General features: G+C 32.9%; 1 pseudogene; it reads left to right on the top strand.

Annotated features, from left to right (window-relative positions):
- The first annotated feature begins 12,153 nt into the window (after nt 1-12,153).
- LOC127714031 (uncharacterized) lies at nt 12,154-13,477 on the top strand (annotated as a pseudogene).
- Nucleotides 13,478-16,227: the final 2,750 nt, after the last annotated feature.

Raw genomic sequence — 16,227 nt, forward strand, 5'->3', positions numbered from 1 at the left:
CCACACCAATCTGTGGACTATACCTTTCCAAATGAAACAAAAGAATACGGTCCTAAAAACGGTGACATGATCAATGAAAAATTTAAGAAAGCAAATTTAAAAGTAGATTTAGAAAACCTGCAAAGTAAAAGAATTCCAAGTATAATTCCATTATCATAAAGTTCAAAATAACACTTTCTCACCAAAGGAAACACATTGTTAAATTTCTTCTGGTGGTTTGATTGATTGATTGTTGGTTGCTTAACGTCCAGTGTTAATTATTTCATGCATGTTCAGAACAAGAACAGGTTAACAATAAATACAATAGGTAGGTCTTGTAATAGAGGCCATCCGGGATGTTGGTCGGGGAGATTTGGAATGCCACTGGAAAATGAGAGTACATTGGATAGGGACAGAAATTTTGCCTTCTTAACGTACAAAGAGCATGACCCTGGAGGTGTGAAAAGTGAAGTGGTTTCTACTAGATCTAAAGTTATATCTATGACAAAAAATAGTCAAGGGCGAGTTAAATTAGTATAAGTCTAAGTGGTTTTCTAGATGGCACAAAAGCTTATACTTCAATCAATATTTCGTTCATGTCAATTATTGACAAATTATTGACAGTGTAACAAAACCTTTATTTTATTTTTGGGGTTTGTAGATGTTTGACTGTCAGGTGGATAAATTATAAAGAGAACAATGCATTCAAAAAAGAAGACATTTCCAGCAATATTCATGTGTCCATATACCAAGTAGTAAGTTTAAAAAGTGTTCTTACTTTCGTTCATCAAATTCATTACATACAAAATATTGAATGATCAGAATAACCAGTTTATGGTTATGAGAAGAAAGTATATATTTTTCTATAATGTTATTTTTGATATCACACATTGTCCATGTTGTCTGAAAGGTTGATAGTTTTTTGTCTATCACCTCGTACGTTTGTTTCATGATTTACTCCTTCAAAATGGACTTGACAATTAAATTATATGGAGAGACTGTTGAAAATGTCTGTCCATTTGAAATAACCTTAAAAATGTGGTGTACACATATCAAAATGTATGTGGTTGGGTGGCACTTAGATTGATTATATATGGGTGCTTGCTTTCCATAGACGTTTGTTTGAACTATTATTAAATGAAAAGATTTCTTATACTACTGTTCTGGGCCCAAAAAAGTGCCTGCATGTTCCTCGTGCGTTTCATAATGGAATAGTCTATACATTTTGAAATACCTGATTATAAAGAAACTTATTGTATTTCAGATACCTAAGATATTACAGTAAAAAAAGGAAGTAGATGGTCTACCTATGCCTTGAAGGAAGACAAAGCTTCGAATATATGCCATCCATTACTAAAGACATAGTCATGGCACGTATTCATGATCCAGGTGGGATGAATTGAAGAGTGGTGTTAGCAAATGATGACCCACGGTGTATATCAAGTATTCTGGACTGAACAAATAAAGTGCATGAATCTGCAGTCAACAAAGGGTAAGCGGTGGCATGCTTTTATTTTTATATGTCGTCTCCATCTCCGCCAACAATTTTCTGCAGCATATGATGCCCTGAGGGACTCCGGATTTATAACTCCTCTAAGTTACAGAACCTTGTTTGACTACTCCATTACACAAGAAGTGACTATGGATTTTGCCTGATGTCATAAAAGTCTTGAAGGCAGAAGCAAGAGACATGTACAGCACAAATTGTGTGTGGAAAAACTGCCAAGTATACCCAACAACCTTAAGTAAAATACAAGCCATATTATTTCATTAGATGGTAAAGGTATTCCAAGTATTTAAACATTATTTGTACATTTAAATCAATTTATTCACAAATAAAATGCTACACTGACTTTGAGCCAAATTTCACAATTTCTAAGGAATTCGTGAAATTTTAATTATCAAATTTTCAAAGTTTGTGGTAGAGAGAGAGTTTCATTAATATGAACGTTATTAAAACGGCTACACTAATGTGAAATTACTAATTAATTTTGTAATAAAATATAAATAAAATATTACAATTTTGATGCTTCATCCACATATGAAGCCTTTGTCTTTTATTTTTTATGTCGTAGACCCCGACTATTCAATGAACATCTATGTACAGTTTCACTCATTAATTGTCATAAATGTCGTAATAAAATTACAATGTTTAAATTTTCTAAATAAAGTTCATGTCATCTGTTTTCTTTAAAGGTGAACTGGAAGACCCAAAGAAAAATCCTTTATAAAATGGTTTAAATACATAGGAAAATTGAGGTCCTTTTTTTCGAATGCTGCGCGGTTGGCTCTTAGTGCAACCTGTACCAAAAGAAATTCTGCAAACTTGTGATGAAGGCACTGTGCTTACAAATTGAAACTTGTTCGTAGTACCAAATCCCTGAATAAAGTAAACATGAAAATAGTTGTTAAAAAAGTTGAAAACCAGATTGAGTCATCGATGTGCTGGTGGATAGATACTATCAAAGTGAAGAAAATGAGTATTTTATATGCAAATTATATTACAGATGTGTCGATTTTTTACAAATGTATTTCTATTGAAGTACATTTCAAAGAGTATGTTTAGAAGTACCATTACTATTCATTCATTACAAACTTGCGCATATTTTTTTTATCACAAAAAAAAATTGAACAGGTAGTAGTCGCCCCATATGATCTTATATGAAAATGTGGATTTGTTAACTTGCGTGAAAACCGCTCTATTAATGTGTACTTTGTGTTTTTGTTAGACTATACAATCTTTTATCTTCCTTTTTTGAAGTATCCCACCCTCCCTGTCTGTTTCATTTTTCTACAATTTTGTAAATATTTCCTACTGCAGGTTCCCAACATGTATGTAGAATCCAGTTATGTAGATGTGAAGACCCAGCAGTAACCTTACTGCGTTACAGCCTTTGCCAAGCTACACCAACCAATCATTGCCAAGGATTTCATTTGACCTTAGATTTATGGAGTTATTATCCATTCTATTGATTGAATGTTGCCTGCCTGTAAAATCATTTTGCAAGGCTTTAAATGCTTTACACTCAAATTATATCAAGTTAATTTCCAATGCTGCAAGTACTAATACAAATTCACCAGGAGTTCTAAAAAGTCCTGTATGATGCTTTAGTAATGCATCTTTAATAACAGATTAACTTTTAAATGCTTGATAGAAAAGCAAACATTCAATAGTCTAATATGATTTTTTTCAACCAAACTCTGATTTACAGGCTGTAATTGTTCAATATATTGTGATCTTCGCAATCAAGTTCTTTTATTATAAATTGATATTTTTTTTTGTATTTTAAATACAGAATCCTTTCCAGGAAAAAAACATATACCGATCTGTTGTTTGAGATTGTCACACAGAATACAACTACCATAGGTCATCTTTAAATACCCGAAAGAATGTCACAGAATCTTCTTTTGCTAAAGAATGCCCAATATGTTTAAAGGTAACAGTTATTACTAATATCTGATAATTTAAAAATGCATCTTCTCAACATTTAATTTGTTTATCTTTTTGACAGCCATTATTGCAGATTGCTTACAGTGAAGATTGAATAAATGTATCTTACCAATTTGAAACATGAATCAGTCAACAATATACTTATCAAGGTCAGATGACTAGTGTGATTTTAGGTGACAATGTTTGATTATGAAATTGACAAATTCAGTGACTGTTTATCCTTTGCATATCAAATTTATAAAAGACTAATTGTTTAAAGACTACCTAGGCATTGACTTCGATAATGGACTGTGTCTTAATATGTGGCAACAGTGCAAATCCTTAACTGTGTAATGCACTTTACACAGTTGCAGTACACTTCCGGAGAATGTGCATTAAAGAAAATATTCCTAGTCGGGAATATTTCAATGGAGATAATTGTAATACTTTAGTCTAACATTTCAATTGTGGCAATAGGTCTTGTAAGCACAAGTCCTCCTTAATGGCTTTATCGATATTGATTAAAATTTACAGTTACAGTACACAATCCCGAAAATATGCGCTCTTGATTTACCTGTTTTCTCAATTTCTAACTTTTTGATATGTTATATTCTCTTTACAGACTCCATCAATAGTGTCTATGAATGCCAACTTTGGCCTTGTACACAAGTGTTCATCTGAAATTGGTCAAGTAAGGCATTCCGCCAGGCATAAATTATCAAGAAAGAGGCAGTCCGCCAGACTTAAAAAAGTATTTTTTCTTGCCCATGTTGGTCTTAAAAATTTTATTGATGATTATGCAGTTGAAACAAAATCAACAAATAGTGCAAGTTTATTAGTGTTTTTCAAGAAATAAGTGAAAGGGCATTAGAGCAACAGGCACTTTTGAATTCACCCTACAAAGTGCAAAGTATTAAATGACTGTGTGCTTTACTTTATGCATACTTTACCAAATAACAACCACCCATCAAATTTGACACCTCTTTCCATACATTTATTACTAACAAGGAAGTAATTTTTAATAATGTTTCTACAGCAAATTATGTCATGGAATGCAATACACAGGTAGCAGCAGTTTCAACAATTGCGTTTTCAACATCTGTCAATCATGCATGAAGGATATTTGATAGTGCTTCTGTCTATGGAAAGAGTATCTGTTATTTGCCAGACATCAAATTTTGCTTAAAAAGCTTTAAGAAAACAACATCCGCTTATGCCAAACAGGAAAGAAAAAGTACATAAGAAAGAAGACCACCCTTATTCTACATGTATATCAAAGAATAAAATACTCACCATTTTTCCGTTTTGTAATTCTCTTTGCCTGATATTCTCGTTTTTCGGATTTTCAGTTGTTAGTTCTTTACCCCCTTTTTACGTTTAAAAAATGTATGGATCGCATTTCGTGTCGTACTTGTATTTTATTAATTTTTGACAACTTGATATGGCTGTTATGTTCATATTTATTATTATAATTTGTAATTACATTGTGTATAACAAGTTTTAACAGAACAGTGAAGAGATTCAACACAGCATTAGAACAGAAGGCTGATCAGACGTCCCAGGGTGGTATTCAGTCAGAATTAGGTAACACGATTAAGGACACCAACCAAAAAAAGGCACAAGTTGAATACGTTAAAACTGTGATGAATTACTTTTCAAAACTGTCAATATTTAAAGGAAACGTCGACTATGAAATTGGAACATACAAATTTGATGATCAAAGTTCAGAAACAATACATTTGCAATAAAAGGAGAGCTAGGATTCCAAACATTTTACTATTTATTATTTTTTTATTGCAGACTTTAGATGGCCAGAAATTGTAAACAGAATATTAAAACAACAGGGTGACATTATCACGCCAAATGCTGAAAATAACTATATATGTAATTCATGGCCCAAAGACGAAAGTGGCTTTGTACTAAATGGCTTAACTGAGTCGATTGATTGATTGTTGGTTGCTTAACGTCCAGTGGCAAATATTTCATGCATATTCAGGACGAGAACAAATTAACAATAAATACAATAGGTAGGTTCTGTAATAGAGGCGTCTGGGATAAAGTTCGGAGAAATTTAGACTGCCACGGGAAATGAGGGTATATTGGATAGGGACAGAAATTTAGCCGTGCAACAGGCCACCTACGGACCCCTCAAAGAGTTGTTGCAAGGGTTCTTAACGTGCAAAGAGCGTGGCACTCTCTTTACACGAGGCATCGGATTTAACGTCCCCATTCTGTCCGGACGTGGCTGCAAATTTGTACATTCCGCACAGCCAAACGGACGCCCCACTTTGACGAGGGTTTTACCGCCGGTCGGAGGAAGACCAATGGTGACCATTCTTCTATTCCCCAGTCACCCTTGGGGTCTTAACTGTGTCGAGAAATATATCCTTTGCCTGATTAAAATTTAATAAATTTTCATTTAAAAAGGCCTATGATCAATTTCCTAAACTTAAAAATGAATTTATGATTGATTGATTGTTGGTTGCTTAAAGGGAAACTCCACCAAAAAATGAAAAATTGATAATTTGTTCTTTAAGCATAAAAAACCACTTGTTCATAAATAAAAAACTTTTATTCTCTATGTAAAGAGATCAAAATCGATTTTTGAAATTCACTATCAGTTCTCGACATATCGCCATCTTGTCGGCATGTTCGATCTAAAAAGTCACGTGATATCTATAAACCACAAAGAACAAAAAGAATCGGGGATTTACCGACCGTGCGTTAAAAACTCCCATCATCAATTGGGAATTACCGTAGACGGTTATTCAGTGTCAAAATGTCTTGTCAAGCGTACGGTTGTTCTGTCAGGCAAGGTTATGACAAACGTCTACATAGTTTTCCCAATCCCACAAAAAAAGAAAGAATTGTATCAGACATGGTTGTACAACCTTAAACTAACAGCAAATAGTTGCATCTATAGCAAGCACAAGTTGGTGTGTGAAGACCATTTTGAACAATATTGTTTCGAGGGAGATTCGATGGTAATTATCCTTTTTTAATAACAAAATAACCTAGCAGTTCTGATAGCTATAGTTATCAAATCCTTATATGATAAGATCTCGTTGAATAAAAAAAATATAGATTTGATGAGGAAGAACAGTTTCAATTATAAGAAAGACAAATGCAGTGTTCTTGTAACAATCACTGATTTACAGAAGATTCATTAGTATGCCTCTTTTATATAAAGTGCATTGATTTGTATAAAGAATAGTTCAGTATTTAGACAAGATAATTTTTCAATTAATAAAGTTATACGATATAAAATAACATTTTTTTAATTATGATATTTAACGGCTATTGACAAGGAGCAATGTTAGGAAGAGGTTTTAGCTGGGACATAATATGTTGATATAGGATAATATTCCCAGGTTATAGACATCTCAATTTTTTTTATTAAAAGTGTTTTTTTTTTTTAACTTATCTTTAAATTATATCAAATTGATACGGGATCAATTCGGAACGGTCACTTATAAAGACACTAAGCTTTACAGTTAAATGTGTGACTCTTTCTGGTATGTTCGGTGAAAAATTTATAGGTTTTTTTTCTTTTTAAATTTTATTTACGTTATCTTATTATATATATATTTTTGGCTTCCTCCCGAATTGATAATAGGTATGTCAGAATTATTGATAGATGTCGTGTCAGAGCGACACATTCAGTTAGGTATTCCAAGGACGTATATAAGATACACGTCCCTGGGTATTCCAGTGACATCCTGTCAACTAAAAATTCGTATTACACATTTATATAATACAGGTTCATGCATGGCCTCTTTATTGAGGTACCCGGTGTGCACAGGTAACATTTATTGAACCATATATTTGTGTCTAACGTTGTTTATCGTGTGTGTGTTTGAAATTATAATTCCACCTTTTAATGAATGATGTTCTTATAATAATATTATCCACTATTTTTGCTGATAATAAGTTTAAAAAAATCATAAACATGACCTTTGAACATTTTGGTAAAATGAATATTGTTTTGTCATGATTCTGGACCATATTTTTGAGAAAAAAAAATTCTTCACGCAAATACAAGCTTTTGTCGATTGGCAAACATGCAGATATATAAAGTAATGCAGCACTTATAGTCACTATCCATTTTAATTCATTGAAGATAAGAGAGCCCCTTCTATATATGTCTAATGTCCCTATCTTTATAAGGATTAGGACGACAGGGGAAAAAGGAGCGGAGATAGAGTGGCATAGTGAAAAAAAATTACCGAATAGAGAACAATATAGTGAATAATCGACGAAAAGCGAAATAGTTATTGTAAAGGAGCGGAGATAAAGAGAGGTATAGTGAAAAGAAATGTTTGCTTGACAAAGTTATTGCTCGCTTTGATATTTTTAGTTATACAAATTCACACATCGTGTTCCTTATTGGTATTCACGTGCACTAACTTGATGCTGGGAACAGTATATAAATATATATGTTCCTGCTTGATGTGTTAAGTTTCTGCATAGCATGGTTAAAAATAATTAGTATCCCATTTGTTATATCGTAGTGTCACGGTGTTACTTTGTTAAATTTATTTAGTTTGTTAATGATTGTTTAAATAAGAATAAATCTGTATAAAAACTTCATACCATTTTAGTGATTGCCTATATGCGTTTGATTATTGTTACATTTAAGATACATATATACATTTAGAACCTTTCATACATTTTAAAGTAAAAGATGTGTGTCTGAGTTAAACGACACAAGTACCCTGTAATACTAGTACGAGAGTATAGCATGTAAAAATTCCTACACAGTATGGTTGTATTGGAAATCTTTTCATACAGATTGACAACTCATGGTCCGACATGCATGTAATATTTTCCACATGACGCTCATAGTTCTTTCTACCATCATCATCTTATTCATTAAATAGTGCTGTAAACATCGATGGTTCACACCCAAACAAAATGGGAGTAATATACCTTCAGATCTTCTCCGTGGTATACACTTGTGAAATATATAGACGAAATTCGGTATTGAAGTGAATCTACATCTCACAAACACAATTTTTGAATTACGATTCTGAGTGAACACCCACCAAACCAATACAAACGTATGGCAAGATATAACCATGCAGGCATTTAGTTTTCGTCAGACACAAGATAAATAATCACTCTCATAAACGTATATATGCATGCAGTTTCAAATATCAAGAACAAGCGGTCGATGCCTATAGATCATTGTTAAGTCCGTTAACTAACTGTTCAGAGTCAGACATGTCAATAGTTCATTCTTGGAACCTTCATATATCCCATCCGACGATGGGAACTCTTTCTGATAGTGTTGACGACATAAGCTTGTTTATCTGTACAAGTGGTTGCATGGCCTCTCCTGCCCCAATTTACAAACAAATACGCTACTAGTCAGTTATCTCTGGAGCTCATCCTCAATGGCGCTTATGCGTCAGGAAACTTACAAGTATACTAGTAAAGATTGTTTCAAGAACAACGAGGTTTGGACGAACTGTTCTAAAATCGTCAATATCAGTAATACATTACTAAGATATGCCTTTAATTACAACAACTGTATTACTAATTTGAATTAATGACGGCTATCCTAAAAAAAAATCCTCAAATAAATTAATGTATTAGCTTAGATTTATAATGTATGTATATTCATTAATGAAATAAACGATAATTGGTATTCTTTTCACAAATAATTTGTCTAAGTGATTTTCAAATGAATTTAATTATGTAAGAATGAAATGTTAATAAGAAAATTTAAAAAAATCATACATGTTGTACTGTTGTACTTTTTCAATTAAAAACTTTAAAATTGCGATAGTTTTACGATTGTTAGCATTTAAACATCGCCAGATTTAAATACAAGTTAAAGAATTCCGGTAAAGTAAATTAAACAGATGTGCAATGCTTATTAATTGGGAAATGTAACATTTAATTTTTAAGATTAAAAGTACTATTCTTTTAACTTCATATCTTAACTTTATGCTAATTGCATAGAACGTAACCGAAAATTGTTCCATTTTAATATTGTAATACTTCCGGAATTAAAAAGTTGAATGTTATTAATTTTCAATTAATTTATACAATTTAATTATTGTTTCTCTATTGTCATCGGGTATTTCATCTGGGTATATTAAACACGCTATACTCTTTCTGTTAATCCATTCAAAATGACAATATTCACACCTGTGTACGCTTGAATTCACACCTGTGTACGCCTGAGGCTAAATTGCTGCAAGGTAAAGTTCAAACGAATTCTCCTCAAATCGAGAAATAAACAATGACTTTACAAAATAATATACACACTCTGTTCACAAATATTTTGCATTGAAATGGTAATCAAAGTTATAACGGTAAATAAAACTTAAAATATTTTCAGTTCAATATCAGTAAAAATGTTCTATAGATATTTTATGAAAAAATCTCAATAATTTATGAAATTAATTCGAAAATATTTATATTTAGATAACTTCATATAGGAAGTTTTATTCAATCAATACAAAACGGTACACACATATTCATTTTCTTTCATTCTTATATTGTGGTTATTAACTACGACCAACGGTCATCTGTGCGCTTTTAATTACGTAAAATTCTGATAAGCAATTAAGACTTTAACAGATTTTATTTTTCCCATGATTCAACAAATCGGGTTAAAACGTCACAACCCAGTGACGTAGGTCAACCAAAAAAGTTACAAATACTTGATTTTCTCCGTTATTAGAAAGAATATAAATTTAAAACTTTGTGAATGTGTTTTTTATGTTAAGATGAACATATTTAGATGATAAGTAAAAAATCGCGGACTTTCCCTTAACGTCCAGTGGCAAATATTTCATGCATATTCAGGACGAGAACAAGTTTACAATAAATACAATAGGTAGGTACTGTAATGGATTGATTGATTGATTGATTGTTGGTTGCTTAACGTCCAGAGGCAAATATTTCATGCATATTCATGACGAGAATAAGTTCACAATAAATACAATAGGTAGGTTCTGTAATAGATTAAGGGATTAAGGTCGGAGAAATTTAGACTGCCACGGGAAATGAGGGTATATTGGATAGGGACAGAAATTTAGCCTTGCAACAGGTCACCTACGGACCCCTCAAAGAGTTGTTGCAAGGGTTCTTTACGTGCAAAGAGCGTGGCACTCTCTTTACACGAGACATCGGATTTAACGTCCCCATTCTGACTGGACGTGGCTGCAAATTTGTACATCCCGCACAGCCAAACGGACGCCCCACTTTGACGAGGGTTTTACCGCCGGTCGGAGGAAGACCAATGGTGACCATACTTCTATTCCCCAGTCATCCTTGGGGATTACTGTAATAGATTAAGGGATTAAGGTCGGAAAAATTTAGACTGTCACGGGAAATGAGGGTATATTGGATAGGGACAGAAATTTAGCCTTGCAACAGGTCACCTACGGACCCCTAAAAGAGTTGTTGCAAAGGTTCTTAACGTGTAAAGAGCGTGGCACTCTCTTTACACGAGGCATCGGATTTAACGTCCCCATTGTGACCGGACGTGGCTGCAAATTTGTACATCCCGCACAGCCAAACGGACGCCCCACTTTTACCGCCGGTCGGAGGAAGACCAATAGTGACCATACTTCTATTCCCCAGTCACCCTTGGGGATTGAATTTATGTAATTATGAGAAAGTATTTAAAGATCTTTCTCTTAAATATTCAAACAATTGTCAGCAAGTTATTTGTGACTTTTTGTCCTATCAAATTTGTGACTTTAAGTTCTTTGACTTTTTGTCCTGTCACTTTCTGTCCGTTTTCCGGTTGCGATCAATCTACCGGCAATGCATGTTACATCAGAAAATATAACACTAGTGGGGAGTGTGACCTATTTACAGTAAATTTTACATACTAGCAACGACAACACTATTTACCTGTGTAAATCCACAAATGTGATATCGTACGAATATGTAGTCCTATAACATATGACATCGGGGGCATTATTTGCTATTTCTGTTTTTCAATTCTGATTTTATTTTTCTATAAATGTGCCACCATTCGCATTCAAGAAAATAAAAAATATCAGTATTAAAATTTGAATGCGGAGTCATGTATTTTAAGCCTCAGCTATATTAGTAAAGCATATAATACTATTGTTGTGTACGTGTAGACAATTAATTTTATTCATTAATCCTTTTAGCCAAGCTTCAATTACTCTGCCTCTAATGAGCGACATTAAACGACTGTAACACAAATTCAACAAAAATTACTGGTTACTTGCAACGACTAAACTATTTACACAAAGTGATACAGGTAAAAAAAATGTCGTTACTAGTTTACACACCACTCGATAAGGTCAATCTTCAGACAAGTAGCCCTTCAAAGTATTCCTACCCTAAATTAACTATAACAATATCAAGTGAAATAGTTTTAATATTATAAACCATTAAATTTACACGAGTTTATGTCATTGCACTGTCACGGAATAGTTCCTTCATAATATAAGTTCCAAAAGTAAAATATTCTGGAATATTATTTCCACAGGAATAAATATTACGGAATATGTTCCTAACGGAATAAATGGTATAGAACATGTAGAATATTTGTTCCAACAGGAAAAGATAATATGACAATGTTTATAACAAATTTTCCTTAGGAACTTCTGTTAGGGGGAACAAATATACATTGGGGCTGCCTCGTTTGTTCTGGTCCGGGCTATGCCCGCTTAGCCCGGTCACGTGACCGGGTCTAAACCGGCTTGAAAGCAAAACGAGTGTAAACGGCTTATATCGGCTTATTCAAGATGGAGATTGCTGCAGCAGCAAGTGCGATAGACTTTTTAATATTTGATGAAGAGGACGATGATGATGACATAATTATGTTGGAGATGATACAAATCCAAGAGTGTACATAGTTATATATATATTGACCACAGGCACTTGGTTCTATTCATGGGAAGGGCTACTGGATAAACAATTTTTTTTTGTTGCTTGTGAAATTAAATCAAGACATCTAATAACAAAAAAATCATATAATTTTTAAGTGCATGTTAACATTTTTAAATATCCAATTACCTCAACAAAATTTTTATCAATAGGTTTAACAATTTTTCTTCAGGTTGATTTAATATCCCCTCAATTATCAATTAATTGTCCCCTTAATTAATGCATGTGTAATTGATTTCATTATTTGCTCACTTTTTTCTGGTATCAACTGCTTAAATTATACAGAAGACTGTCGTTCGTCAAGTTATTAAAGTAACAATCATTTGATTATTTCAGGAATCACGGTTGGGGAGGGGAGGGGGAGGATTTAAGTGTTATTTTTCAGTGGCTTTGCATTATTTTGTGTTGTAGAATATTCGTTTTCATCATATCTTATATCATTCTTATGCAAGCTTATTTACTTTCAGCTCTTACCATGTTGAAAATCAGAAGTATAAAGCCACCAGGTCATTACTGTTTCATCATATGCATGAAATATTTGCCACTGGACATTTGAAAATATAGTACAGTTGATACCTCACAAACTTTTATTTGTTGAATTTGTAACCTGTTATTTAATTTCTCTTTTCATATATTTTCAGGAACAGAGAAGATAGGATAAAGTCTCTTCAATATTTTGAATATACTGTTCGAAACTCTTTGCCAGATTCATTTAAACAGTTTTTCAAAGTCAATCATGAAACCATTGAATTAGTCTGTCAGACTTTGGGTCAATACCCAGCTTTACTGCCTCGAGCTATTCCTGGGGGAAGATCTGAAATTCCTCTTCAGAAGAAGGTTTTAATGACTATGAGGTATTTAGTTTCCCAAGAAACAATTAAAGAATTGAGTGATCGATTTGGAGTTACAGAAAATAGTTTTATTCGTTTTAAAAGACAGGTTATTGAGACAATATGTGATAATCTGCTTTCAAAATTTATTGTATGGCCACAAAATAATGATTTTCAGTACATATCATAGAGATTTGATGATATGGGAACACGCAATTTTCCAGGCATTTTAGGAGCCATTGATGGTAGCCATATTCAAATTGAAGCACCATTACATAATCCAAAATCTTACTTCAACAGAAAGCAATTTCACTCAGTGGTGCTTCAAGGTGTTTGTACCGCATTGCTATAAGACGTGTCACGGTACTTTTCTATCCCAAATTCATGTATTTAATGTTGATGTTATATTTGTTATTCTCGTCGGATTTTGTCAAATGTCTTAACGTCTTTTCTGTTATATTCGTGTGTTATGGTAAAGATAATTAATCACCCCCTTCATTTATTAGATTTTAGTTTGGTTCAACGAAATATTTGGTTTACAGTTTGATTCCGAAGAAACACCGACATAGCTAGATAATACAATTAGTTATCTAATTACTACCACAATTTGATATTAATACTCATTCTCTGTAACCACTTAAACTTTTTCGGCACACATAGTCACCTATCTTTCTGAAAATTGGCTGATATGTATATCATATTAGCCTAGCCAGAAAAATAATGCTAACCGATATATATATATTGGTTGGTTACCATGGTAACAGCGGAGAAAGTTGGGAGTTTTGAGAAAAATACAATATTTGGTGTAGTGTTGTGAAATTATGCGGCTACATCTATTAAAAAGAAACACAAAAACAATTAAGTTCAGCCTTGTTTTTATCAAAAATCAAAAAAAGTTATGGGGAATCTACTTAGAAACATCTCAAATTAATTTCTAAAAAATGGTCATTGTGCAATATTCCTCACAATACGAATTATCTCCCTTTGACGGGTTACACTAATGACTGGACCAAAACGAAAATGCTAATAACTTTTTTATTTCTTAAATATTTTGTCAAATTTGAATTGCTATAAATTTAGTCCATTTAATACATAAATATAAGAAAAAGTATATAAAACTTTTAAATCTTCATAAAACGTGACCTGACCAACGCTGACAATGTCAGGACCAAATGAAAATGCTCATTACTTTTTTATTTCTTAAAGGATTTATGTTAAATTTGAAATATAATAAAATTTGATCATTTAATATATAACTATATGAAAAAATATAGAAAAAATATTAAAAAATTCCGAAAACGTGACCCTTCTAACGTTGACAATGACCTGACCAACAACAGCAATGACCCAACCGATGAAAATTTCTGTGTTATTTCATGTCATTAAAAAAAGGGGGAACATATATGTTTTTAGGGTATAAAAAAACTTGACCTGACCAACGTTGACTGTGTCCTGATTGTTGTACTACCTAATACCTATTTATATCTTATAGGATTTGCTTAAAATTTATATAAAAAAAAACCATTCAATCTTTATCAAATAATTAAAAAAAACTGGGAAAAACAGTTTAGGGTACTGTGACGGGCACCAGGTTATTTAAACTTTTTATGGTATTGAGTAGTATATTGTATTTTACTGTGTTGTAAATTATGTTGTATATTACCGGTTATAATTTGACACCGTTTGATCACAAATATAAAGTAACACACAAAAGGTGCGAAGTAGGCCAAAAATACATGTAAGTTGATAAATCCAATATAATTGTTTTTTTAATATTTTCATAAAAGTAAATAATTATTTCCACGTACAACCTTGTGTAGGATATCAAGGTAGTTTTAAATATTTTCATAAAAAATATAAACATTTCGCAGACTACTTGAGGTATGCCCGAGCTCCTGCATGCACGATATCCTGGTAGGTTAAAGTAAACATATTCAACGACTTGACTTGAGGTATGCCAAATGTTCTCGCAAGTCAATACATTTGTCGTTTGCTAATATGTTTGAAAAGCATTTTATATTTTCCTATTTGATAAAATTAATGGTTCAATCTAAGTGTTTCTATAAATTTGATGCAAAGCCTATTACATATAAATAGGTATAAAGTCATTTTTCCTGGTCATGATAACGGTCAGAATATAGGACAGAAAGTCACAGACAAAAAGTCAAGGACAAAAAGACACATGTATTATATGTTATAAACATTGAGTCCTGTTTCAAAGTAAAATCTAATTTTTTTTTGTTAAAAGAAAGACAATATACTTATTTTGAGAAACATCTTTCTGTAATGGGCTTTCAGCATGTTCAGTAAAAAATCAAATTATATGTACATGTATATAATTCTTTTAAAGTTACCCTTTCACGGTAAAAAGTTTTTAATTTGCTGCTAAAAATCCATAAACTTAAGATAATTGTTATTTTCTCAAATTAAAATAATCCAATGCCTAATACTAATGTTAAGATAGTGCTACCATAGGCGGATCAGGGGCCCTGAGGGCCCGTCCCCTCCTTATTTATTGGAAATATTTGGTTGATTACATATGGAATCACGGAATCACTGAAGCATAAATGTAGCGGGCCATCACTTTAGGCAGTTAGTGGGACCCGTTATATGAAAATTGTCCATATGGTATATTTCCCCCCACTGCTCGTTTTAAGACCCGCAGCCACCATCTGACAGATTTTCCGCGGGTCCTCGTAGGGAAACGAATCTTTTTGGAAAATCTCGAAAATTCCTCCCCGGCCAGAACGGCAAACAAGAAATGTGTCGGATGGATAGCAGGGACCATCGGGTCAACGGCCGACAGTACCCGCCCTTGTTGGTTACGCCCTTTGTTTGCTAAAGAACCCTTGTGTTAATTCTTTTAGGGGCACCCAAGTTGACCTATTGAAATTTCTATCCTTGTCCAATTGATCCGGATTTCCAGCGATATTTCAAATTGTCCGCCTTCATCCCAGCCTACCCATATTGCCGAACCTTTTTGAAATTGTCTATTTTTTTCAACTTCACCTCAAAAATGATCTTCATGTAGATACTCATCATCCAATAATATTCAAAACGTATAGCTATACATGCTTTGCCATTTCAACATTGAGTTTAATG

Source organism: Mytilus californianus, unplaced genomic scaffold (assembly GCF_021869535.1).
Source record: "Mytilus californianus isolate M0D057914Y unplaced genomic scaffold, xbMytCali1.0.p SCAF_9, whole genome shotgun sequence".
Lineage (NCBI taxonomy): Eukaryota > Metazoa > Mollusca > Bivalvia > Mytilida > Mytilidae > Mytilus > Mytilus californianus.